The sequence below is a fragment of the Artibeus jamaicensis genome, unplaced genomic scaffold, assembly GCF_021234435.1.
Source record: "Artibeus jamaicensis isolate MK-2021 breed Jamaican fruit bat unplaced genomic scaffold, CSHL_Jam_final contig_1832, whole genome shotgun sequence".
Lineage (NCBI taxonomy): Eukaryota > Metazoa > Chordata > Mammalia > Chiroptera > Phyllostomidae > Artibeus > Artibeus jamaicensis.
Window position 1 is genome coordinate 227,020 of NW_026521362.1, and position 23,856 is coordinate 250,875.

General features: G+C 43.4%; 1 protein-coding gene across 1 annotated transcript in view; it reads left to right on the forward strand.

Annotated features, from left to right (window-relative positions):
• Positions 1 to 237: 237 nt before the first annotated feature.
• The window catches only part of ACVR1 (activin A receptor type 1), a 137,106-nt gene continuing 113,487 nt past the window's right edge, over positions 238 to 23,856 (forward strand). Inside the window, exon 1 of the mRNA XM_037138326.2 lies at positions 238 to 728. The gene's annotated coding sequence lies outside the window, so the exon portion shown is untranslated. The remainder of the gene's footprint in view (positions 729 to 23,856) is intronic.

A 23,856-nucleotide genomic window follows, 5' to 3' on the forward strand; every position in this document is an offset into this window, starting at 1 on the left:
GTCAGGCTCTGCAGGGCTCGGCGGGCTTGCTCCTGGCTGGGCGCCTGCAGGGGGCGCGGGGCGGCCCCGCCCCGCCGCCTTCCTTCTCCCTCCCGGCTCCCTGGATCTGCGCCGGGAGGAAATGATGTGTTGCTGCCTGGTTAATCACAGCTCCAGACACTCATTGGCCGAGCGCTCCGTAGCCACTTCCTTCTTCTCCTCCTCCCGCTCCGGCTCCTGCTCTTTGCAGCCGCTGCCGCCGCGGCAGCCTCCCCCTCCGCGCCGGGGGAACTTTCCTACTCTCTGTGACCGTCTCCCCATCGACCCCCGGGCGAGCCCCCACCCGGCCGGCTCGTCCCGCCAGCGGCGTCTTCCCCGCCCGTGCCGCTGCGCCTCGGGAAGTTTATTCCGCCCGCCCCCCTCCCCTTCCTTCCCCACCTCCTCCACTTCACCCCGCCTCTCCTCCCTCCCTCAGCTCTTTTCCCCGGGTGGCTGCCGCTGCTGCCGCTGCCGCTGCCAGCCTGCTCCTCGGCCAGCCGCGCCGGTCCGCGGGCTGGTTAGCCCTTGGCCCCACGCACCGCTTCGCCGCATTCGCCGCCGTCGTTGGGGGCCGGCCGCCGGTTCCCGGCCCCGCAGAGTTCCGGGCTCCCTCGCCGGCTGCACCGCCCCGCCCCGCGCCGACCTGCAGCGCCCGGCTGGCTCGCACTCCGCCTCCCCCGGCTCAGCCCCCGGCCGTGGCGGGACTAGAGGTGAGGGCAGGTCGCCGGCCGCGCCTGCGGGGGCCGGGTGGATGGGAGGAGGAGGGAACCTAGCGGGAGTAGAGGCAGGGATTGGGGGTGGGTGGGTGGGTGTCTGCAGTGCCTCCCCCTCGCTTTCATTCTTTTCTCCCCCAAGCTCGATCCACTCTCGGTGGGGGAAGCAGCCGAGGAGCAAAACTGTCTTGCTTTGGGCCTGAACTGCTTGTGGGATGTCGGAGAGGGCAGAGGCACGGAATGGGGGTCTCTGGTTTGCAGTGTGTGTGTGTCTGTGTGTATGTATATGTATATGTATGTAATGAACTCCTTCAGGATGTGCGCCTGTGACTTGTAAATCGATCTGGCAGCCCGGCCAAGGGGCTCACCTTCCTAGCTGAGCTTGCTAGGAAGTAAAGGATGGGTGAAACACCCCCCACCTTCCAAATATCCATCTCTTCCAAGAAGAATTTTCTGCTGGAGAGACAGCCAATAAACTCTGCTCAACTCCCTCCCTCCCTCCGTTCTTCCTAGCTGCAGTTTCAAAAAGCTTCAAAGCCAGGAATGTGGGATTCATCTTCCGATCCCCAGAAGGCAAATGTGGTTACAGATGTTGCACGGTACTTTGCCAAGTTAAAAACCCTTCCTTCAACACTGTAACCAAAACACTGAGGCTAGAACCCTTGGCGCGCTGGGGAGAGACGTGGGCCTCTGGGGCCGCCGGATTCACTAACTTCCGTCTGCTTCTAGACTGGCTCAGCTCTGTCCAGTTTGTGCCAGATACGTCTCTCACCCCCACCCCCTTTTCCCTGGAGGTTCGAACGCTACTTGCATGGGAGAGTAGCTGTAGAGGAAGCTACTTAGGGAAGAAAACATTCCATTTGGTAGTGGAAGAAACGCCTAAGGTTAAAAAGTTGTGCTTAATTTGGCTTTTGGTGAGAGGAGCAAAGTAATACAATGGATTTAGTAATTTTATTGGGCTTTAAAAAAAAATGTGAGATGGGAGTTACGTGATGAGAAAAAGGGTGGATCTCAGGCATATTTTCTATCTTTTTGAAAAGACATCTCAAATTAAGACGTAACCCACTCGTTTTAAAGAACTCTGTCCAGAGATGCATACTGCTCTGACAGCACAGGGGAAGGTGGTGGCAAAAAAATAGTGCCTCCCTTTCCTCCCCCAAATTTCTTCCTGGAAAGGTGGTAAGACATTTCAGAGATGGTCTGATCCAAGTGGCGGGCCTTAAATGGAAACACTATACTATGTCCTGGCACTTGTCTCTGGAGGTGGGTGGCTGGCCAGGGGCCCAGGGTTGGGCAGCCAGCAGACACTAGACTTGTGCTGACCTCAGACACTGGGCTTGCCATCCAGCTTTACAGTATGCTTAAGTAGGAAATATGGACTTTACCCGTTTCACTGATGGGGACTCCGGTCAGGAAGTTATCTTAGGCCTGGACAAGATCTGGATCACCAGGCTTCTGACACCGAATCACTTCTAAAAAAATTCAGTTGTGTTTGTTTTCTGTCCTGCAATAAAAAAAGTAGAAGTCTTTTGAAGCTGAAGTGCGTAGGCCCTAAATTGATGGAATTGTGTGTTGGATAATAGCATTTGTACTGTTACTCCTCATGCAAATTACTCAAAGGCGGTGAATGATGCTGCAATAAACTCTAGAGACATGGCAAAACTCAGGGCTGGGATGGATCTGGATTAGGTTCATGCTCTCTTTTTTCTAGCAGTATAGGTAAATATTACTTGAAATACCTAAACTTGATTAGGTAGTAGCGCTACAACTTTTGTAGCTTGGAAGAGAGATCACTTGGATCCAACAAGTTTCACGTTATCTCTTAAATAATTTAAAAGAATAGTAAGGATATGGAGTAAAGATGGAGGAGTATGCCACTTTCAGGAATGTAGTTATAGGCATACCTCCGAGGTATTTCAAGTGCTTTTCCAGACCATCACAATAAAGGGAATACTGCAGAACAGTGGAGGCGGAGGGTCTTGCATTCACTTTGTAAAAAACGTGATGCCTTTGGAACACAATAAAGCGAAGTACAAGAAAACGAGGTATGCCTGCATTTAGTTTCGAAAGTGAGGGACTTAATTCCATTAATAGCATTGTGATGATTTTTTTCCAAAACAGTGATTTTCCAAATTTTTGTACCTGTCCATGGAACAGATAACTGATTGATTCAGTAAATACAAAGTAGGTCTCTGTCTCACTCTAGATTACACTGAACTAGTCTTGTGATGATCACGACAGGCTTCCAGGTAAGATTGGATTGAGTAGTGAAGTCGTCTGGGAGAGGGAGGAACCAGGCAGAAATGGATTTGAAGAAAACAGGAAAACGCCTGCTCTTCGGGTCTTGAGGTGAGGATGGAATCAGTGCCCGTATGTGGGGCTTTAGACAAAGAGGAGCTGGGACCTGGCAGCTGTCCTCCGTGCTTGTTCTGCCGTTGGGTCCCTACATCCTGGTTGATTTTTATGTGAAGACATCAACACACGACTTGTTAGAATTTAGAGAGAAGTGAACTGTTGATATTGGCAAAGCCTTTTGATACAGTTTGAGTGAACTCGATGACTGACATGATGGGTGGTGGAGGAGGGCTGGGTATGTACCAGGCACAGTGTTTAGCTCTTTCTTTACATGCACTTTTTCACTACGCTTTATAACACCATATGTTTTATTATTTTTTACTTCTTTATGGTAAGAAATTGAGGCTTGTTAAAATTGAGTGCCCAAAGTTGTAGAGCTCGTCAGTGGTGGAGCAGGGACTTGAATTGGGAGATTGTGGGATTCCAGAACTCATGCTCTTGCCACTTTCACCAGCGTTTTCCAAATTTCATTCATTTATACACTGTCTTCATGAGTTTACCATAGCTAAGTCTAATTTAGTCTATTACAAGTTTTTTTTAAAGCAACAGTCATCTTTTTAAAGACATCAGCTTTTTTTTTCACTGTTTATTTATTTTTATTTTTTTAAATTAATTTTATTTAGTTATTTTTCAAGTACAGTTTTTTGTCTATTTTTCCCATCCCAGCCTCCCCCGCCCCGTGCTCCCCACCTCCCTCCCATTTCCACCCCCCTTAGTTCTCGTCCCTGTGTCCTTCCTATTTGTTCCTCCAAATCCCTCCCCCTTTGCCCCTTAACTTCCCTTCCTTCTCCCCTCTGGTCACTATCCCCTTGTTCTCTATTTCAGTGTCTTTGTTTTTTTTTTCTGCTTGCTTGTTTGTTTTGTTGTTTAGCTTCCTGTTAACAGGAAGCTAGACATCAGCTTTTAAGAGGAAACAATATATCACTGCCATACTTAGACAACTCACTTGTTAGGTATAGGAGGTGATTAAAAAGATGCATTCGTGCTGCTGTTAAAACCCCAAATTCAGGGTAGTAATTACCTGGTGTGTGTATGTAAGAGCGAATGTTTTGCTGGGATGTGGGGATGAGGGTGGAGGAGGTAGGTAGGTGACACATATTGATGATATTCTGGTTTTGGAGTTCAGGTGCCAATCTTTTTTTTTTAGATTTTTATCACCTACATATGCAATACATAATTTTTGTAAAAAAGATAAAATTAAACACATAACCATTAACGTAATGATTACTTGGGGAATATTTCACTGCACTACTCTGACTTAGCTTGGTGCCTGTTTGAAGTAGGCACACAAGATTGAATGGCTGATTGACAAGATCCTAGGTGACAATTTAAAGCAAAGATGATTGTTGTTAACCCAAGTAAGATTGAGGTATATCCCCTCCTCTGTTTTCTGCTGCTTCCACTCTCATTTCTGATACAGGTTTTTCCCCCGCTATCCGAATTAGAGCATTTCTGGGAAAGCTTTTGTGAGCTGAAATGGCATAAAGCGAAAAGCAATTACCATTCATTTATATGGAAAAATTTTTGAGCATTCCCAGACCCCCAAAATAACCTACTAAATCATACCAAATAACACATAAAACCCAAAATAACATTAACATACACTAAAAAGCAGGAATGCACAAAATAAATGGTGATAAGGCACAGATGCTCACAGACACAATTCAAAGCTACGGCAGCTTGAGCTTGGTGGTGCTACTCTTCGCTGCTCCGGGTGCTGCTGCCTCTATAAGGACTCCCTGAAAAGCAAGTGCTATTTTCCTTTTGGGCTTTTTTTCATAAAAGCAACAATGCCCTGCAGGTTTCTTTCTGGTAGTAAAAACAGATTCTAGTGTAGGTCTTTCGTAAAAGTGAAGTGGCGTAAGGTGAACTTTGAGGAGCGGGGGATTCCTGTATTGTGATTAAAATAATAGCAAGGACTGCAGCCGCCTCTCCTGACTGGGGTTGTGGGAGAGCTGGCCCTTCTCAGCATCACCTTGTCTCACACATCAAGTGCTCCATCCGGATGGGGCAGAGAACGCTGTCATGAAGTGTTCACATGCTTTCGCCTTTACCCAGTGGTAAGTGTGCCGGTCCCGACCTGGGAGCCTGTATTTAAGTTAAAGTGCGGCCTGGGTAACATGTTAACAGCAGTAAACTGGTGAGGCTGGGAAATACAGCCATCAGCGATTTTAATTGGCGTTCACATAGTCTCCTGTTTTTATTTTCCCAAAGCAAGTATTGGGCACTGTGGCTTTATTCCTGGAAATGAGGATTTGAATTGCGTTTCCTGGTACAAAATGCCTTCTTTGATCTCTTGAAGTGAAAACTTGGTGTTTCTTACTGTGGCCAGTTCCAGCTCTCAGAAGAACCAAGTGGAAGGTTTACCTCTTCTGTTTTAGCAGTTGGCCATAGACTGCTCTCGCTTGCCACGCTCGTTTAGGAATCAGAAGTTCCAAACCAGGGTTTGGCTGTTGGAGAGGGCATTCAAAGTAAAGACTTCTTTTGAGAGAGCTTCATTGAGTTGGTGTGGTTGGCACATCATGGTCTTTGGTTCAGGAGGGATGTAGTTTTGCTTGAACTTAAACCCTCAAAAATTAATGAGAGACCCAGCAGCTTCCTTTTTAAAGTTAAAACAAATACGCCTCCTGCTCCCAATTTCAAATGGACCGCACAGTTGAATAATATTCCTGTGTTCTCATATGCATTTCTGGAAACCTGAGCTTGTTTAAATGTCTAAAGACTTGTCTGGGATCCATGAGAGCTTTGTTTTCCAGAGCCAGCGCCACTCACTTGTTTGATTTTGGGGTTTTAGTCTCTGACCAACATTCCACTTTGCCCATTACGGTTGCTTCATTGTTTGCTCTGGGTATTTGGCATTTATTTCTGTGACTGGGAAAGCGACTTTAAATTTTAGTCCTTCTGAATCGTGTGAAGGTAGCTTTTTTTTTTTTTGAGGATGGGGCAAGGTCAGTGGTCCCACTTAGCACAGGTCCTGATGTGTTTCCAGGAGTTCAGGTCTCTCATCACACAGCCAAGCCTGGGCTGTTCTGTTCCTCTGTGTTGCCCTTCCCCCACTTTTGGTGTGAGCCAAATTCTTCAGGGCTCAGAATAATCTCATTGCAAGCAAGAATGCTTCCAGGATTTTGCCTTTTGACATTTCTCTAACATTTTATCATCTTCTCTACTTATTCAGGGACTTGATTGATCTCTTTGAGGGCAAGGACTTCAAGTTATTTATTTCTCCATTTATTTGCTCCACACAATTCATTCCCCTTCACCAATTTAAAACCTTTTAAATTCTCTCACTGGGCTCCTTGAGGACAAGGACTGAGTCTTATTCATCTTTTGTATATCTTTTGCACCTAATACAATGCCTGGCCTAGACCACACAGTCAATAAATCGTTTTTTAATTGTGGAGAAAATAAATGGATGGTTGCACGTTAGGGGGGTGAAGGAACCCAGTCCTCTAGGGAATCAGTCTCAGAGAAGATGGTACCAGACACAGTGGGCCTTGAGGATGAGTTTGGGAAGCAGGGATGAAAGACACTCTAGGTAGAAGACACTTTTTGTATACTTCCCTTTTAAAGCAATGTAATTGTGAGTTGTACTTAGAGAATTCAACAGACATCTCTCTCTCTATGCGTTTTCTGATTGTGTTTGAATTTAAGGATGGTACTTTATTAGGAAGAATGTCCCAGCTAATGTTTCATACCCCACAGAGCAAGCAGTCCTGCAGTGCCATGTGGGGCTCAGACTTAAACACCTGGTGGATGGACTCCTTTTCGCTGCCTTTCTCGTGTTGCACATGTTCTCAAACAGTTGACAGCGAAAACAGTGTGGTAGCCAGAGCTCATGTGCAGGATGGACTGTGGATGACCTCTTTGGAAGTGGTTGGGATCCAAAGTAAACTACTCTTTTGCTAGGTTTCAAGGGCTGATGTGAGTGGGCATACAACCTAGATTTTTTCCCCTTGAACACTGGACGGCTGGGTGCCTTGCTCTTCTGTGGAAGCCAGAGGGGATGGGCCTTCGCCAGCCACCATGCAGCCTGGGTGCCATTGAAAATAAGATTGCTTTAGGTGTTTTTTTTTTAAGCCAGTTATGGAAAAATTATTGATTGAAGTTCTGAAAAATAATCTTGACTTCGATGAGAAATATTTAAAGGAAGGTAGGGGTGGTCTTGGACAAATTGGGTATTACGTACGGGATGATACTTGGTGATTAGAGTGTACTGAGAAGAATGTGCAATCAAAGGAACTTGAGAAAAAGCATTTCTGGTGCACAGGGGCTGGTTTGAGCAGGTATTTTAAACCAAGTTCTGAATCTACCACTGTTGGAGCTATTAACAAATGCTGTTGCACTCTGGGTGAAAAGACAGTGTGCTTGTTCAGTCTCCTTAAGTGGTGTGTTAATGCTTATAAGGAAGTACCACCACAAAAGCTGGAGCTTTTGGACTTGTAACTTGATGTCAGGGACTTAGACCGAATAGAATTTTATGTAGGAAGAAAAAGTAATAGGTGTTTATCTAGAGTGACCCTGACCTTCTTTTGTGGGAATAAGGAAAATGGTAAGGGACACGTGTGCCAAACGGTGTTTTTTTATACGTGTTTTTGAACTTCAAGAACTGAACTGTTGTGCACAACAAGTGGCAAGAACAAATATTCTCTGACTTTATGAGTCTGACCCCATAAGGAATGGAAAATCTCCGTCTCCTGAGACTGCATACATATGAATATTTGATTTCAGTGTTTTGAAAACATTTTTGACTCTCTGCAATCCGTTTTATATAATGACTGAGGACACACACGTACATGCATGTTAAAAATAAAGCTGAATTGTAAGTTTTATATTGCAGTGCTTCCTAATTTCTATTCAGTTTTTATTAAAACTTTTTTGGTCTCTACTAAATTGATTTGACAACTTGCTAATGGGTTCTAACCAGCAGTAGGAAAAAAAAACTATTCTAGGTATTGTGGAAATAAGCCTTCATTTCTTTTTTTATCGAACAGTTGCTAATCTGGATGAAATTTTTGTTTTTCTTTTTGTGTGAATCTCAGTCCTTCTACAGAGGGTCCACCCCCCTCTGCTCCTCTACGATCCCCTTACTCTCATTGTTCTTTTTTCAGCATAGGGGTCTTTGTTTCTCCAAATCAGATTAAAGTGACTTACAGTGCCTTGGATCAGCTCCAGGAAGAGTTCATCCTCATCTTGATCCCAGTCAGCCTCAAAGGTGGGGCTAATTAATTTAAGCTGGTGGCAGGAGCCACTTAGTGTTTATTTAGATTGTATTTGAATGGGATGGCGACTTCCAGCATTTAGGGGACAGCAGGAATTCCTGTATAGGTCAAGTGCACCAAAAGGAAGGGAGAGAGATGGGAAAGATGACCCCCTACAACTGTTGTTCAGAAAGGCAAAACAAGGTTAGCAGGGGACAGCTCTTTGCATTCAAAGATACAAACAAGCTGAACTGGTGGCAGCAGTCATCATTGTCCTTGTCCTTCTTAAGGTTTCCCTGTCTTGCCACTGCCCCTTCATCTTTTCCCTTTCTTTTTCCTTCACATAGTCAGCGTTTATCAGGTTCAGGAAAGCTGAGTCGAACTTAAGGTGCACAGAAGTAAGAGATTGAAGAATCACACATCAAACTGTAAGTGGCGGAAGCTTGAGTATCTTGGTCACAAGATACAGAGATAAAGATCAGCCATCACCTTTGAGGAAGTGGCTGTGTGGTTGGCCTTGGAAAGAGGTAGCATTTTGATGTTATCATTTCCAGAGTTATCTGTATGTGTGTAGGTTGTGGAGCAGGCAGCATTCCAAAACCAGGGAATGGGGCAAGTAAATATGAGTAGTTGGCTTTTGAATAGGAGCCAAGTTGTACAAAACGTAGTTGCACATATTTTTAATCATGAGAATCAGACACAGTGCCTTGAGGTGTAGCTTCTTGGAAAGGCGTCAAGATGTGAGGAAACTGGAAGGAACAGCAGATTGATTTTGCACTAATTCCAGGGCCAAAGTGTGCTGAGTATAGTGGCCAATGCTATTTAAGTGGTTGGATTGCACACCCTCTCCCATCCTTTTTGGCAGGGGGGCGGGGCGCGCATATATGGTAACTCCTGGAAGTTAAAAGTTCTTTGTGATGTAACAGGACTGTGTAGAGTACCTTAAAGTGAGCACTGTAAAAGAAAGCTTGGAAAGGGAGATTTATAGCCAAATTAGTATTTATTTTGAATGCCAGGCTAAAGGCTTTAGACTTGATTCTAAAAATACCAGCTCTAAGATAATAATTAATACATGTGGAGACTCCAGCTGTGCCCCTTGCGATCTCCGTTTAATGCCCACAGCTATTCCTTGAGGTAGCTACTCTGATTATGCTCATTTTACAGAAGGAGAAACTGAGACTCAGAGGGGTGATGGGAAATGTCTCAGGCCACACATCTGAACTTGGGACCCAGCCCATCCATTCCCAAGTCATTGTGTTCTATAGCAGAGGCTGGGCACTGGTGGTCCCCGGGGTGACTGTACCTCATAGTTGTGTCCTGTTTCATAATGCATTTAAAACTTTTATTTTTGAAATGTTGCCAACCTTTAAATATGGGGACGTTTTCCACAAAAAGTCCCAATTTCCACCTGCTCTGCAAAATTGGAAGTTCTGGCAGCACCAGGCCCCTATTCCTGCAGCAACCTGCCAGAGCTCCTTGTAATTATGCCTGTGTGAAGGGACTCATATTCTGAGTGAGGGGACACATACACTGTGTTTGCCACAACCCTAGCTCATTCCTGTTTTCTCCCAGACCTGAGGTCCAGCGTCAGTTCCTTCTTCCTTCCTCCCTTCCTTCCTCCCTCCCTCCCTCCCTCCTTCCTTCCTTCCTTCCTTCCTCCCTCCCTCCCTCCCTCCCTCCCTCCCTCCCTCCCTCCCTCCTTCCTTCCTTCCTTCCTTCCTTCCTTCCTTCCTTCCTTCCTTCCTTCCTTCCTTCCTTCCTTCCCTCCCTCCTTCCCTCCCTCCCCTTCCCTGCTCTCCCCCCTCCCTCCCTCCCTGGCCTGTCTTCTTCTGTATGCTAACTGCACTGTCCCTCTAGGCAAATGAGTTCGAGACTCCTGCCCTGTAGCCTTCCATTGCTTACAGATGATTAGTGGTGAGGGTGGATGCCCAGCAGCTAAGATCACGAGAATATGTGGAATTAGGGTTTTGGCCTTGGGATGGAGAAGCCATAGGATGAATAAATTATATTAGCAAAGAGAGGGAGGGGTGGGTGGGGAGCGAATGTATCTGACTGTAGAATCTGGGTAACTGGGAGAATGGTATTGATCCAAAAAAAAAAACCAAACAAAAACGCCTCCAAAAAGGGAGGTTATTAGGAGCAGCTGGTTTGAGATAGGGTATGGTGTTGTTGTTGAGTTTGGGCTTCTGGTGGAACAAGGACAAAGAAGAGGGCTTACTGAGTCTAGTGAGGAGTGGAAAATATGGCACTGGAACCTTGGTGGTAAGGACTGGAGCTGTGGCTTTGTATCGGGCATTAGATCTGTGAGAGAGGATGAAAAAAAGGCCATGTTGGGCCGTTGGATCTGGGGGAAAGGTACCTTTTGGAAATGGGAAGAAGTGAATGATAAAATGATAAAATGAACCAGCTACAAACAGTTCAAAGTCTCTTATTGACTTTTTTAGGTCAAATGCCCTGTCTTGCAAATAATCAAATGTTTATCCCAATAAAGGAGTACAATAACAGTCTTCCACCTTTGCACATGGGAACTGACAAACATCTGTGCACAGAATCAAAGACGGGTATCCTGTTTGATGGATGGCATCTGTGACTTATGTTTATGTCTATTTCAGAGCCTTCCCTACTTAGGTAAAGGGGATTCTTACAGCGATGTTTTTTGGATCCCAGCTGGTAGACAGAGTGGTTGCTGTGTCCCCGAGAGGGGGAAATGACTGGAGGAGAGTGACTGCCTGGCATTTATTTTGCCTTTAGCCAGTTTAGAATGGAATGTCCTTTTAAAATTCAGACCATCTTTTTTCTCCTTATCTTGGCCTGTTTGTTTGGGATCCTCTCCAACTCATTGTTACTTAATCAGCAAGGTCCACCCCAGTTGCTCCCCTTCTTCCACTTGGTTCTATTTTGATCCCTGAAGGGCTTATTGTTTTAGGACATTCTCACAGGTGGAGGGAATCCTTCTCAGATGTGGCTGTTGAGTACTGAAAGCTTCCAGGAGGGCCTTTCATTTGTTCTTGGGTACTTTCGTCTTCAACGTTTGCCTTTTTTGGGAGGCCGTAACAACTTTAAAAAAAAATTTTGCATTGGTGTTTTTATTTAAAATTCATAGATAGCTTTATTTCATTACATGTACATGTTAACATGTGTTCCTGTAATTTTTTTCTTAAAATCATACATTTCATTATATTTTATGTTTTAAAAGTGATATTTATATTATATTACATGTGTTTAATTCAAGATTTGAAAGATAGGAAGAGTATATAGTGAAAGGTAACTTTTGTTTCCCAGTGTTTTACTCTGCCTTCCTATAAAACAATCACTAAAAATAATTGTGCATTTTTGCTGTGATACTCTTTACATTTACACACATATACTAATGTGTTTTTCCTGTACATATTGTATCATATTGTACACCTTTCAGTTCTGTGCCTGGCTGTTCTCATGTAACAATGCATCTGGAAAATGTTTTCCTGTCAGTATAAACAGAGTTTCCTTATTCTTTTAAAACGGATTCCATTGTGTGGAAATGTAGTAATTTATTCTTTTACTTGTTATTGTAGGTAATATTGTACATTAAATATTAGAGTGATTATTCTTATATGTGCCACTGTACCTATTTATTGATTTATATATAGATGGCAGGTATGTAGACCTATCTGTCTTATCTCTTGTATATCTCGGGGTAAATATCGAGGATTGGGATTGATGAGTCAAAGGGTATTTGCAGTTTAAATTAAACTATATTTTGTACCATGAATCGGGTTTTTGAATGATATTAATGAAGCAGTGTGGCATGATGGAAACCAGAAAGCAACAAGACTCAAGCACTAGTTTGGTGTAAACCAGTTTTATGGCCCAGGCAAGTCACTTTCTTTAAGTTTTTGTCATATTTTTTTTCTTACCTGTCAAGGAGGGCATAGACTCAGCTATTTCTAAAGTTTGATCATTTGTTGATTCTCTTTCAATCTCCCATCTATGTGGTCCCTTCAGTAAATAGAGCTTGATGATTTTTTTTCCCTTTGTAAGTTTTCAGTTTGTGAGGAGCTGTGGGCTGCAGAAGCCTTGCTAACCACAGCTCTACTTTGATAGCTTTAAAGCACTCTGTCTGCTTTGTGCTTTAGGGTAAAAGCAGGGCTTATATGGCTGATTATCTTTTTTTTTTCTTTTTAAATAGGATGAGTGGTAAGTGGTATTTAGTGACCAAGAAACTCATATAGTCAGCATTTTATTACTGATCAAGAATAGAGGGGATGGGTTTTTAGACTTAGGGGAAAAAGTTTTATTTTTATAATAGCTTAAAAAAAGAAACAGCACATATTATTTGTGACTTTGGAGCACACCGAAGCAGTCAGCTTTTGATCTTTCAAAGTATTTTTAATATGAAGAAGGCGAAATAAGGATTATTGGAAAATTTGAGGTATTTACCTGGTAGAATTTATTAAGCTGGTTAGATTTCCTGGTGGTTACCAAATTAGATGTATTTAAACATTCAAACTCAAGTAAATAACATTTAATATAAAATTTATGTTTATTCCTTGTGCTACATTTTTTTCCTTTGGAATTAATTCTCCCCCCCCCAAATTAAGTGATACCCTGGTTTTTATCATCTGAAGGACTTGGAAATTTGGGGCTGCTAATGTAAATGTAATTTTCCTGGAAAAGATTTTGAGTTCTTGGTTACTCTTAAGGAAAAAAAAAAACCCCACTTACACTAAATAAAGCTTTTTAAGTATACAAATTTATTCATCTAGCTATAGAGTAGCAAAAAAAAAAAAGGAAACAAACTTTCTACAATAACATAATTTTTATATGTGTTGTAGGTTTATAACATAGAACATTATCACAAATATATTGTTTTAGATGAATTTTCAGTAACATGTCACGTTAAAATTACCTTCTCAAAGAGACTGTGTTGGCATTTTCATCTAGTTAGGTTCTTTCTTCTTTTATATAACTTTCATATACTTCCCTACATACTGCCGGAATGATCTGTAGGTAAATACCAAAAATAGAGGAAATGTTTGGTTGTGTCTCGGTGTGTCCTTTGCCTCGTAAGCTGCCTTATCCATAGTAGGTTTGCAGAAATTTTTGGAATGAATGAATGACCATGGGAAGTTTACAGAACAGCATTTTGTAGAAAAAGCAGGACACTGAAACAGTACAATTTTATGTACGTAAATTATGTATGGTTTCATAATATAATTCCATACACATAAATAAACATAAAACATAGTACAAGTCCATCCAGATTTGCTGTTATACACATACGGATATAGAGAAAGAAAAGGACCCATAGGAAGGAATACCAAAATATTAACAGCTGACATCTCTGGGCTGTGGGTCATGCATAATTTTGAAGAGAAATCTTTAAATACAAACGAGCAAAGTAAATATTGGAAGATTATGTCACCTCAGTAATGTATTTTACCCTTTCAGTATTAAAGGTGCTCACCTTCCCTAAAATGATGTATTACCAATACCATGGCCTTTTCTCCTCTCGAGTAAAATGTGCTGTATCTCTGTAGTGTGGCAGGTTTTATATCTGCTTTAGAATTAAATTATGATCTGAGAGTTGCACTTTTAAGAAACTGGTTTTAATTTCATATCAGTTGAAGTTAAAGGGTAGTGGAAGTATATTAGATCTATCTAGTGCAAGTGTCTAATTATAATTATTGACACATTTTTCAAATGCTCTCTTAAGTGTGATACCTTGCCCATGATTTTGACAGCTGTGACTACATTAAACCTGCAGGAGTACTCTTTTCACAAAGGTTTGTTTAAACTTAGAATTGTCAGAAGGATTCTCTACAAAGTAGATGAATGCAGATTTAGAGGTCAAATGGTCTTTTATTTCCCACTGTGCCTGATGATTTTATTCTGTTCAGTGTTAATCAGAAGATTATCTGGATTTAGTTTTCATTTCCGGAAACTGGGGAATTTTATTTTATTTTATTTTTTTAATAAAACGTGGTTGATGATATTCCTTTGTGGTTTGATTCTCTGAGATCTGAACATAGATTCTACTTATTTTGCTTGGTGAAGGTCCCTAACCATGAGCTTCAGACCAAGAGATTTAATTATGCATAACAACCCTATTCTTTAAAAGTCTTCCCTAGGCCAAGTTCATGTATGATGTCCTTTGCATGGCCACTCCTTCCTTCTGTGAAGACGTGTTGGGTAGCTACAGAGTACCAGGTACTGGATATATAAAGACAAGAAGGCTGTCAGAGAGCTCAGCTAGGGAGAGGCAGAAAACTAAACAGTTAAGCTATAACTATAACAGAGCAAGCACCAAAACGGAGCTCTACACATAAACTAAATCTGGGGTGTTGGAGAAGGCATTGGAGGTCATCTTCTCTGGGGAATGATGTTCTCTACCATCTGGAAGGTTGAGTAGGCAGTTATCAGGTGGGAAAATCACCTTTGAGGCACAGATGCTTACAGGAAAGATAGTGTCCTTTAGACTTGAACGTGGCCAGAGCTCCACTGCTCAAGGGTGTGGTCCTGGGTCCGCAGTGACAGTGTCCTTTGGGAGCAAATGGCACTAGAAATGCAGAGTCTCAGACCCTCCTCAGTCCTTCTGAGTCAGAATGAGCATGTCAGCTGTCTCCCTGGGTGATGTAAATGCTTCTACATGTTTGAGAAACGTGGGACTGGAGAACAAGAAGGGATAAAAGATGAGAGAACTGGGGAAGTGGACAGTCCACCTGCCAAGCAGTCTGGACTTTTTTTTTAAGTGTGTGATTTGATAGTGAAGTAATATCAGATTTATATTTTTCTAAAAATATCTGGAAGTACAGGTAAGGCAACCCAGGAACTTTCTCAAAACCCACACGATAAAGTGCTTCACAAAAAGCCAGACTCAAATATTCTGAGAAACGCAGGACATCCTGTCCTTCTCTCAGACAGTGTCAATGACTCTAGTGCACCGGAAGTTTGAGAAGTCCCGAGTTGAGGAAAACCATTAACTTAATCGTTTATCCTGGGGTATCTTTGGGGGTCATTCAAATGTATTCCATAATGGAACCATTTATAGCCACACAGCTGTTAACATCTCGGGGAGAGTGGTTGGCATTTTGCTGAACACGTTTTGGGAAACGCTCGCAGTTATTCCCAGACTTCAGACTCTGCCTTATCTGAGTAGGGTGACCAGTTTGCCTGGGACTGAGGGCGACCCCAATGTGACGGACGTTCAGTGCTGATGTTCTGGGCAAACCGGGCTGACTTGGGTTCGCTTTATGTTTACCATCCATAGAACTGTTTACTTAAGTTCTTTCTGTGGGCTCATCCTTTCCCCTTAAATGCCCGTTTCAGGTTTATTCTGATCTGCACTTTGAAACAGGCATTGAACCTGCACTTTGGAAGCACGTGGGTGGGGAGTTTGCAGAGCTGATGCCCACCCCCACCCCACGAGGTGGTGATTTAGTTGGGCCGGATGTACCCCGGGTGGTGGCATTTTTAAAGGTACCCAGGTTATTCTAACATGCATGAAAGTTTGTTCAAAGCAATATACCTGTGGAAATACAGTCTTGATGTGTGCCTTGGAAAGTTATTTTAATATACGATAATAGAAAAAAACACTAATCATTGAAAGAAAAAGATTTAGAACCGCTTAGCATCACGTTGGGGGACCACCAGCAAGCAGTCCATGCTTCACATTTTGAGAAACGCTTGCATGGGGGCAGGAGGAGCAGCAGTCTGGCCAAGGCGCAGTGACAGGTGTGGCCAGAGAGGACGGTGGCACTTTCAGAGCTGTGGTAACCGATCTGACCCGTGGGGTGGGGTGGGGTAGGTGAAGGAGAACGTCAGGGTACATGCAAGAGCAGCTGATGGTGACACAGTAGGGAGGAGTGGGGGATTCAGGAAAGTGATGTGCTCCATTTGGCAAGTCCTCTTCAAGAGGTCTTGAGACATCCAGGTGGGGTTGTCCAGTGGGCAGCAGGAGAGTTATAGCTCAGAAGAAAGGACTGGAGACTGATGAGAGCCTCTGCAGGTCCAGGGAGCAGTGAAGTTCAAGGTGGGGATGAGCCGGCCTGGGGAGAAGGGTGAGGAGGGGGGGGCTGCCCCCTGGTGGACAGGATGAGTGCAGGGAGAGGGCCCCTGGGAGGAAGGGTCTAGGAGCAGCTGCAGGAGTAGGAGGGTTGCTGAGGAGAGCGAGTCTTCCTCCACTCACCCAGAGGAAGGGGAAGCCTCCTTCATCAGTAGTCCTGTGAACCCAGCAGATACGCTCAAGAGGGCAGTTTGTTTGGGTGTTTGTATAAATTTAGTTGGAGGGAAGAAACAAGGTTATAGTGGGTTGAGAGGGAGACAGTGGCTAGAGCAAGCGACTATTTCTAGAAAGTTTTAACTGAAGAAGCAGCCTGGGATAGTACGGGACCTTAGGGAATAAGGTATGGGGAGTAGTCATGCTTTGGTTAGTCATGGAAATTATTTCAACAGGGAATATTTATATATTCACAGAAAAATTGCAGAGCCCTCTGGGGCTCCATGAAATTGCTTTACTTTCAAATCATAGCCACTCACCTTTTGTCCCCTTCTTTTATTATTCCCTGGACACACAATGTCAAGTTCTGAATTTATATGTTTATAAATGTCATTAAAGTTTTCTTTTTTTATGGTGATAATAAGGCACGCACGTGCATAAGTATTCAACCTTTGTTCTTCTGTAGCGCACATTTGTGGAGGGCTTTGTAGTTACAGATGTGGAGTTACCAAAGCAACTCCACATCCGTACGTGAGCCCCTTAGTAAACTTTGTGCAGAAGACAGGACTAAAAATAGTATATTATTCCATTTTACAGGAAAAAAAGAGAGGGAAACGCTGAAGTTTAAATATATGCAAAAGAACTTGCCTGTGATTAGTGACTTAATGATGGATCCAGGATGGAATCCTGGTCTCCTGGCACAAGGCTCTTCCCTTGTATTTGGGGAAGGGTGGTGGTAGAGAGCGTGTCCTTTTTTTGCCCCAAATTAATTTGTCAGTTACTTGAAAACAGAGACCTGTGTTCACCCTGGATTTGTTTCTTGACTCCTTGGCTCAGTGCTACTCGGAGTCCCTGTGAGGGTGGTGGCTGGAGGGCCACCTGTCCCCCCGCCCAGCCTAGGCTTCCCACTCACAAGGGGCTTCACATTGGTCTTTTTTTTTATTCATTTATTTTTAGAGAGAGGGGACGGGAAGAAGAAAGAGAGGGAGAGAAACATCAGTGTGTGGTTGCCTCTCACACTCCCCCACTGGGGATCTGGCCTGCAACCCAGGCATGTACCCTGACTGGGAACCAAACCAGCGACCCTTTGGTTCACAGCCCACACTCAATCCACTGAGCTACACCAGCCAGGGCTCACTTGGTCTTGACATGACTTTTGAATATTAGGGCTCCTGAAGTATACCAGCAGGACTGAAAGAAGGCATCATGGGTCATACAGTTTTGACCTTGTGTCTGATTATTGGACCACGTAATTATCTTGAGACAAGCCCAGTAATATTGCCTGATGTATTTTATAAATATTTAAAACATACACAATTTTTGCTGCTCTGTTTTGGCATTTCTTTATATTTTAATAGAAGGCATCACCTACCACAGAAGAGGCGCACACCTCTCTGGACTTCAGAGGGCTGTCCCTGGTGATTGAGACAGTCTGGTGCCGGTGTGGGGGGGTGTGAGGATGCATCAGCCCCTCTCAGTCCAGTGAGGCCGGTCTTGTTTTGTAGCCCCACCATGGCACACAGTGAGCACTCAATAAAAACTTGTTATTTTGAATTAAGGGAAATGTGACTTGGGGTTACACATTCTCCATTTTATCACAGTGGGCTGCTGTCGATATCTTTTTTTAAATGATATTTCCCATGAATCATTAAACATACAGTGTGAGGATTTGGGGAAGGGGAATGATGAAAGAGAATGAAGAAATGGAATCAGCAAGTTTTGGACGAGAGACAAGAGGTTTTGAGCGAGTAGTGAAAAGTTGAAAGCAGGAAGAAGTCGCTCAGGGGATACTGGGAAGATGTGGAGGCACTTTTAAAAGAGCACAGGGAGGGGAGGTGAGCAAAGTAATTCAAATCTGATAATGTCTTAGAGGGGAAAACAAGGTTATTTTCAACCTTAATTATAGCCACAGGACAAAAGCACATTGTAGCACTTTTTCCCTACTTCTACTAAGGGCTGGCAGTATATAATCTCTTGTAGAGTTATATCTAAGAATCTGTACTTCAGTCTGCATTAAAATTTATTATTTTTTAGAGTGCTATGGGCTGAGGAAGAGGAATGAAAATGTGACTCTCTTGTGTTTACATTAAAATGTCAAACTACTTTTTCATTATGAAGTGAGGAACTTTTTAGTCATTGAGATTTAGGCAGATGAGTTAATGTTTGGTCATCAGAAAATGTACCATTAGGAGCTTGTTTTTCTTGAGAGGAGAAAAAGGCAAAACATGAGTCAGACAGCATAGAGTCATTTCCCTCCACTTAATTCAGCCGCCCTCCTGCTGACGGGGCAGCCATCAACCCACGGGGGTAAGTCGGGCGGTAATGACCACTGGCTTCCATAGCGGGACTTTACAGAATACCAAGCGTTTTTCCCAAGACCACCCATAGTTTTGCTCTGACTCTTGTATATAAAGTTGGCACTTCTGATGAGTGGGCATAGGTGAGCTGTTTTTCCAGGGAAGTTGCTTTAATCAGCTTGTAACCATCTGCAAATCTGAATAGGATAGAGTTTTCTTTCGTGAGGGGTGGACCATCAGCTGTTCATTGGCATATATGAAACCTGTTAAAGGCAGTAAGCAAGGCCCTGACATTGGGAAGGTGCACAGTTTGTTTTATGGATAAACACTTCACTGTGCACTTTGTATTCGTTACTTCCATGGCAAAGCACCATCACCCTTTCCGTTTCTCTTCGCTCTTGCTATTTCCATGATTTCTGCTGTGTTCCATTTTCCTGGTAAATGGGGGGATGCCAATTTCTAACTAGAAGTGTGTCCGTGGGAGCTGGATGTGAAATGTGAGGGAAAAATGCTTCTATCTTTTTCTTTTTGCAAACTCTTCTGTGGTCTATTTGATTCATGCTTTTATCTGTTCTTTTTTTTTTTTTGTACAGTGATGTGTTAGGCCCTGTGCTGATATGTGTCCCTGACACAGGGACCAGAGGTGCTGTTGCTGGCCTCCGGGAGAAGTCTCCGCTTAGTAAGGGAGACACGTGAGTCAGTGCGGCTCCCCCGGTGCTGTCAGGAGGGTGTGCAGCAGTGAGTTCAGAGAACGTACACCAAACCGGGTTTGTGGGGGAGGATGCAGGGGAGGTTCTGACCCAAGGAGGTAGGAAGCGCGTACTTGAAGACTCAGTGCAAATTAGTCTGGCAATGTAGGGGCTGGGTTTTCCAGTGTAGGAACGTTCATTGTCAAGGTAGAAGGCAGATGAAGGGTATGGTGCACGCTGGGAACCGCAGGTAGTTTGGTTTAACTCTATAGCTTCGGATGCATATGGGGATTGATGTGAGTGGTGGGTGAAGGCTACATTATGAGGACTTCTTATTTCGTGTTGAACAATTCAGATCATACTCCCAAACTGTGCCAGCTGTTAGGGAATTTTAGGTAGGAAAGAAATCTGATAAAATTTGGATTTCGGGATGATCACTGGCAACATTTTTTGAGGGTGATCTTTATGAACTGAATTGTGTGTGTTCCCATCAAATTCATATGTTGAAGCACTAACCCTTGAGGGGATGGTATTTGAAGCTGAGGTCCCTGGGAGATAATTAGGTTTAGATGAGGCCCTGAGGGCAGGGTCCTCATAATAGGGTTAGGACCCTGATAAGAAGAGATACTAGAAAGCTCGCTCTCCCAATGCCCTACGTAGACACAGCGAGAAGGCAAACCAGGAAGAAAGTCCTTCCCACCTTGATCTTGGACTTCTCATAGCCCGGCCTCCACAACTGTGAGAAAACAAATTTCTGTTAGTTACGTCACTCAGCCTACAATATTTTGTTATGACATTCAGAACAGACTAAATATAATCTATTTTATTATCTGGGTAATTCTGAAACCAGGAACAGGAAGGATATTACACTAATTCAAATAAGTAACAATCATTGGCTGCTATGGTCTGTTTTGAAAAATATTTGAGCGTGGAACTATTCATTTTAGCTTAAACAATAGTTTTGACTTATGGTTAAAACATCACTGCTTGCTAATCAGACATCTCCTCTAGGTTAATCCACGGATACCCAGAGTCTTCTTGTCTTTGGTTCTGCATCTGATACGGCTGAATTAGTCTCACCCAAAACCTTGGGGGTAAATCTGCTGGCCAGTCTTCTCCGGCTTTATCTAACTTTGAGACTAGGACAGTTTGACTATATTAAAGGAATTGACGTTTGTGTGGTTTTAGGAATTGCCTGTAAACTGAATTTACTGAGGATTAATACCACGGGGAGGGTCACGGGACTGTGGCAGACTGATACTTGTCGTAAACTTGGTACCTGTCTTCTGTGTGTTTGCGTAGTTATGGGAAACATAACTTGAAGCACTTCGTGCACGTGAAGCTGTGTCTTAGACACGTTGTCCATCCCTCCTCTGTGCCGGGTAACTTAGTCTCCTCTCCCAAGGTCTTGCTCTTTATTTTTTCTCTACCCTTTTCCCTCAGCCTCCTCCAATTTATTCTCCTTGTGGTTTCTTCCTCTTGAGTTTAGAAATAGGCTTATATCTTCTCTATCTTTAAAGAGAAGGTTCTGAATGTTATTAGTTTCGTAAGCTGCTTCCCAAGGAGACATTCCAAAGTTGAGCCCACATGCATTGCTGCTGCCTCTTCGGCTCTTCGTCATCTCATCTCCGAAACAGCATTTTTTTTCTCTCCTTAGTTTTCCGAGTTGCTCCAGTTCATTACATGTTTCTGAGGTGACAGGTTGGGACCTGGTGCAGTGCTTAGGGGTGTTCTGGACTCCCTCAGGGCCTCTTTTAAAATAAGTTTTTAATTTTTACTTGTGATTTTAGAGAGTGGGGAAAGAGGAAGAAAGAGAGGGAGAGAAACATTGATGTGTGAGAGAAATACCAACCGGTTGCCTCCCACACTGAGCAGGAACCAGGTCTGCCACCCAGGCATTGCCTGCCTGGGAATCAAACTGGCGGCCTTTCGGTTGGCAGGGGCCATGCCCAACTGACTGAGCCACATGGGCAGGGCCCTCCTTTAGTGGCAGAGTTATAGGATTGGGAGGAGTGGTTTAGTCCCACCATCCAGGGCCCACAGTTGCCCTGCCTTGTACCCTCTGAGTGAGCCCCAGGCTTTGCTGAGATTCTGCAGTTAGAAGGTGCAGTGTCCACTTAGACTCCTCCCACTCTTCCTTTGGACGGCCCTGACTGTTAAAAGGTGGTTACTTTTTAAAAAAATTTTGTCTACAGGAAATGCAGCTTCTGTTTATCCTTTTGGTTGTAGTTCTTTTTTCAGCTATATAGACTACAGTATAATACTACATTTACATGATCAGAGCTCTAACATTCACCCCAGTTTTCTATTCTCTGAGCAAAATCTCTCCAGAGCTTTCAAGTGGTCAGCATCATCTTGCCCACATCGTTGCTCATGCTCCTGTCTCGTTGAAAGTCTTTACAAGCTGGAACCTAGAGCTAGTGCAGTGTTCCTGACTGGATTTATCTCTCCCCTGATTGTTATTTACAACCCAAACTGCTGTATTGCAGACAGCCACGTCGCGCTCCTCACTGAGTTGACTATCACCAGAAATCTCCAAGTCTTTCTCACAGATGCTGCTGTTGGGTGCTGTTTCCCTTGCATTCTTCGGGTCCCCTGGTGCCTTGTCTTTTATTCCCTTCACTACGTGTAGGACCTGAAACTCACCTTGATTAATTTTCAGTGTGTTGGCTCTCACACACAGCAATAGCCTGTCGAACACATTTGATTTCATTTCCATCACTTTAGGAAGACGTGAGTTCTTTACACAGCAGCCTTTGAAAGCAGTAACTTAGAGATACATCAGCTTATCTTTTTGTCCATCTTGACCTTTCATAAGAGACTTTGTCAAATGTCTTGCTAAAATCTAGACGTGTATATTTCCATGAACTTCTAGTTTCAGAAAGTTATTGAAAAAGGAAATTTGGTTAATCTTACACGGCCTGCTCTTAGTATTGGGGTCCCCAGGGATTATCGCTTTCTAAATATTTAAAATCTATTCTCCAGTCTTTCCTGGGACTTTCTCTGTGTGGCTAGTCTGTTTACGTAATTTCCTCATTTTTATTTTTCAAAGCACCTATTGATCACTTAATCCTTTCTGACTTGGTTCTCTGCTGACTTTCTTGTTCCTTTCCCCCAGGGTCAGTTTTTCCCCCAATTTTGGAATTTTCCGAGATAGCTGGTTCCTCTCTTTTTCAGTTTTTATCCTCTAAGGTGCTTAGTACTTGAATTGTCCATGAGGTAGCCACTGGCCACAATTTACATAGAGATGTAATTGCCTCTAAGGAATCTACTGACTTCAAGTTGAAAGCCAGAGCTGGAATCGCTGACACATGGAGTAGAAGGTTAAGGTTGCCTATTCGGGGAATCAAGAGAGGAACACAGAGTAGTGGTCACAATTTAACTTGCTGTTACTGTTCCCAGGTTATACATGTATATTTGTGTCCTGTCTGCTGGTAGCAGTGAGTCATTTTACAAGTAAATATTAATACATTTATGTGTAGAGCATGAAAACAATTAAATCCTAATGTTTAGTGTGCCAAGAGATAGTAAGTTTTGGAAGCAAAATAAGTCCTTAAATTTTGACCTGGGATTCATTGTAGGGATGCCATCTGAACAGTGCTAGGTTATTTGAATACTATACAGTAATGATTGCTGTCATTTTCCAGTGTTTGAATATTTTCTGTATGCTTCAGTTTTTGTAACTACTACTACACATAGTTCTTATTTATCAAGCAACTTTTTTATAAGGAACACATTTTTATTTTTTATTTATTTTTATTTTAGAGAGAGGGGGAGGGGGGCAGAAAGAGAGGGAGAGAAACATTGATGCAGAAGTTGAACATTGATGCAGAAGTTGAACATTGATGGGCTGCCTCTTGTACGCACCCCGATGGAAGACCGAACCTGCAACTTAGGTCTATGTACCTGCACCGGGAATCTAACCGGTGACCTTTTGCTTTGCAGGATGGCTCCCAACTGAGCTGGTACAGGGCTGTTAAGCAACCTTAAAAAATATTCATAATAGTAAATAGTGAAGAATGTAGGAAGTATTTTTAAAAAGTGTTGATTTCAAGAATTCCTAGGATTCAATTTTCTTTCCCCCAACCCCAAAGTTTGATGTCTGCCCAGAATTTGGAAACAGTGTAGTCCACAGCGCCTGCCCCAAGAACTGTGTGTTCCTGATCTGTAATGTGATAGGTACAGAAATTGAGGTTAAGTGTTTAGAAACTGTTAGGGCACTCGGATGTTGCCATGACTCAACGTGTGACCAGTGGACCCGTCTCACTGGATGGACAGAGTGTTTTACAAAAGCTTTTGGTCCATTTTGGATGGTAAATTTTGTTGGATAAGCACTGGTCTAGGTGAGAGATACTGACGGCTTAGACCAGGCTTGGGGGTATGAGACAA